General features: G+C 43.7%; 1 pseudogene; it reads left to right on the top strand.

Moving 5' to 3' along the window:
• Positions 1-2,129: 2,129 nt before the first annotated feature.
• Positions 2,130-3,922, top strand: LOC103635418 (AAA-ATPase At3g50940-like; annotated as a pseudogene).
• The last annotated feature ends 202 nt before the right edge of the window (positions 3,923-4,124 follow it).

Raw genomic sequence — 4,124 nt, 5'->3', positions numbered from 1 at the left:
GCTCTTTACCCCAGGGTTTCGTCTCGTACAATAGCTCATGTATGTTGCAGAAACTTTTTGCATTTGGTTCTAAACCTTGGCTCCTCACGGCCCACACAAAGATGCCCATCCTCATGATTGCTTCGGGAGTAAGTTGATGAAGGTAGATTTCAAATATCTTCAGTATTTCCACGACAAAACTGCTCAAGGGAAATCGCAGTCCAGCTTTTAAGAAGCTTCGGAATATCACGACTTCATTTTCTTCGGGAGTCGGACAAGTCTTCTCTCCTTCGTCAACCCACACAATAGACAAGTCCCAAAAATATGTGCCCCTCATATTGACAAGATGGCTTTCTTTAATACTCGATTTACCAAAAACCGCATGGCTTGGTCGCCAAGGTCGATCTTCGGAGACTTCACCACCACTATCTGCATCATAACTGTCACTGTCACCAGTATCTTCAGATAAACCCTCCAAAATCTCCCTAGTAATCTTCTCTGTATTGGTCTTTGACATTGATTGAAGAAAGCCCAGATGCATCTCCTCAGAAAGGCTCAGCTTCGAATTACCAACAGCTTTCTTATCCTCAGACATCTTCGCAAACGCTGAGAAAGTGCTCTCCAAGCCGAAGCTTAAAAATTTAAAAAGTCAAACAAGTGTTGTTGCGCACAGGCTAAAAGTTGAGTGAGCAAGAGCAGATGGCAAGAAAGCGTGCCAAATAAACTCGTGGTGAGCTCGTATTTATACGCCTAGTGCGTTGAAAACTGGAGGGTCCTGCTTGTCAATGACTGTTGCTATTCTAGCAAAGAGAAGGTGTTTTTTCGGACCTTCGGCTTAAAGCCTTCGTCCATGTCGCAATATGAATTTATCATTTCAGCAAATTAATATTGCGAGGGGCTACTGTTGGGGGCTTTCGGCTTCCAAAGGTCCTCAAAAACATAATTTGACAATGTTTTCCAAGTGAAATATGTGAACAGGTATCTTCAGAATCGGGTTACGGATATACAAGAGTATGGTCAAGACGAAGCTTGAGTGGGATGGAAGGCGATCATGACGAAGGATAAGATAATCACAAAGCTATGCGCAGAAAAGCTTCGGCATGACAGCAGAAAAGGGGAACCGACTTAAAGATGAAAAGCCAAATTAGACCTCGAAGAATTACTATAGAGTTATTGATAAATGTAAAGGGCATTAATGTAATTTTACACGGGTTGCGTCCCGTGCTTATAAATAGATGAACAGTACTCTCCTACTGTTCACGCTGACTTGGCATTCGCTTTCCGCATTACGCCTGTACCTTTACTTTCCGTCAATCCGAAGGTACATTTATAATTTGTTATTATGGATATGAAAATGCAAATAAAAAATAAGTTGATGATAATATCTACATTATTATTTGTATTTCGTATATGCATTCTTCTTTATCATTTGTCGAGCCTACGAAGGTTTCTTCCTTCGTAACCTTCGTCCGGAATTCATTATATCCAAAGGGACATAATGTCTTGAAAGACGAAGGACTTTAACATTTAATACTTTTTATGTTGCCTTGTTCTTAACTCTTAGCATTTGAGAACAAGTCACCAACAGAAATAAATCGAGATCCAATGATCTACCAATTGTTTGCTTAAGTGGTTTCACTTAAGTGTTTTTGATATACTCTTATATCTTTGTTTAATGGGAATACTTGGGATTGACACTTATTAGTAATACAGGTATTGTTAATAAAATATTGACCAACTAAAATGCTTATTGCTCAACCTTAGCCTCACCTTGTTAAACTTGCATTAATTTTCCCCCACTTGTTGAGCCCCGACCATAAGTGAGCTCACCCTTGCTTAAATTTTGATCAGAAGTTTGCAGATGAAGTTATGATGCTGAGCTCCATGGATGCTAGTCTAGTGATACCCCCGTCATCTTCCTATAGATGGATGTCCATGTTTCGCTGTACTTTGATGAATAAAGGTTAAGACATTATGTTTGTTCGAAGTGTAATATGTTAATAAAATCTTTATTTACGCTTTTATGCATTGTTCTTTTGATATATTACACTTGTGACGTCAACATGTGTGGAAATAGATCCTGGCACACATATACGATGCACCCGGCTCTGCCTTAAGAAACGGGTGTGACAGCTACGCCCACAATTCTCCTCCTACTCCATCCTCAACAGGACAGCAAGACCACCCTCCCTCACTGAAGAACCAAGAGCAAGAATACCCAAGAACAGTAGCTCTCACCCCCAATGGTGTCCTACGACAAGGCGTTCGAGTCCTACAAGAAGGCCCTCACCACCGCGACGTCCGTTGCCGGACTTGCCACATCCATGATGATGGTGCGCAGTGTGGCGAACGAGGTGGTGCCACCCGAGCTGCGCGAGCCTCTCTTCTCCGGCTTTGGCTACCTACGCTCACGCGCGTCGTAGGACCACACCATCGTCGTCGAGAAGAAGAACGACGGGCTCGCCAACAACCATGTCTACTGCGTAGTGAAGACTTACCTCGCCATGTGCATGAACATCGACATCCAGCAGCGCCTGCGCGTCAGCAGCATGGACGAGGATGACAAGATGATGGTCAGCATGGACGAGGGCGACAAGATGCTGGATGTTTATCAAGGCACGGAGTTCAAGTGGTGCCTTGTCTGCAAAGACAGCTCAAAGGACTCCCTCAATAATGGCAGTCAGAATGAGTCCCAGTTATTTGAGTTGACCTTCAACAAGAGGCACAAGGACAAGGTCCCTCAAATCGTACCACCCATTCATCTTGGCCACAGCCAAGGCCATCAAAGCCCAGGAGAGAACTCTCATGATATACATGACTGAGTACGACGATTGGTCCGCGATTGACCTCAACCACCCATCTACGTTCGACACGCTTGCCATGGACCACAAGCTGAAGCAGTCCATCATTGATGATCTTAACAGGTTCATCAAGAGGAAAGATTACTATAAGAAGATTGGCAAGGCGTGGAAGCGGGGGTACCTGCTGTATGGTCCACCTGGGACTGGGAAGTCTAGCCTAATCGCGACCATGGCCAACCAGCTCAGGTTTGACATATATGATCTCGAGCTAACTGCGGTCACATCCAACTCAGACCTCGAGAGGCTTCTTGTTGGCATGGGCAACCGATCCATTCTTGTGATCGAAGATATTGACTGCACCATCGAACTGGAACAAAGGGAGGAAGGTGAGGGACATGACAAGTCAAATTCTACAGAACAAAACAGGAGGGAAGAGAAGGTGAGTACTAACCATCGATGTCCAAACCCTGTTAGTCTCTTCTCGATTCCACCACTCCCTCACTATTCCTGACAAAAAATCAGATTTTCTGAGCAGGTAACGATGTCTGGGCTGCTCAACTTTGTTGATGGGTTGTGGCCAACAAGTGGGGAAGAAAGGATCATCGTCTTCACAACCAATTACAAGGAGCGGCTCGACCCAACACTGTTGCGGCCTGGAAGGATGGACATGCACATCCACATGGGGTATTGCACCCCAGAGTCTTTCCAAATCCTTGCCAACAACTACCACTACATTGAGTACCATGACACATATCCAGCTATTGAGAAACTAATCAAGGAAATGGTGGTGACACCTGCAGAGGTTGCTGAGGTTCTGATGAGGAATGATGACACTGATGTTGTGCTCCATGATCTTGTCGGATTCCTGAAGTCAAGAATGAAGGATGTCAATGAGGTCAAGACTGAACACAAGAAAGAAAATAACAAGATGGACGAAAAGAAGGAAGACAAGGACAATGACAAAGATTAAAACCAGTGCACTTCCTTCTACAATAGTAAAGAATATGAAAGCAACACATCACATTTCATATAGATAGATCCTACAGGTGATCCATTGGTGTGTGTATGTGAATGTTTGCATATTCTCAACATTGTGTTTTTGGATCAATGAGGCGTGGTGGTACTTGCACGGAGTTCTGTTAGTACTTGTTTAGTAGCATGTATGCAGAACTACAGACACATGAAATCCATAAAACAATTAACATGAAATTGCAAACATGCCATTGTCGTGCAAATGCCAACCTTGGATAGTGTAAAGCAGTACTTGTTTGAGTCATTTCCTGTGGATGTCGCGTGCATTTCACACGCCCTCCACAGTTTTTTTCCTTGCTACATCTAGAGATT

Source organism: Zea mays, chromosome 8, assembly GCF_902167145.1.
Source record: "Zea mays cultivar B73 chromosome 8, Zm-B73-REFERENCE-NAM-5.0, whole genome shotgun sequence".
Lineage (NCBI taxonomy): Eukaryota > Viridiplantae > Streptophyta > Magnoliopsida > Poales > Poaceae > Zea > Zea mays.
The sequence above is the reverse complement of the archived record's forward strand: the minus strand, read 5'-3'. Positions and strand labels throughout refer to the sequence as shown.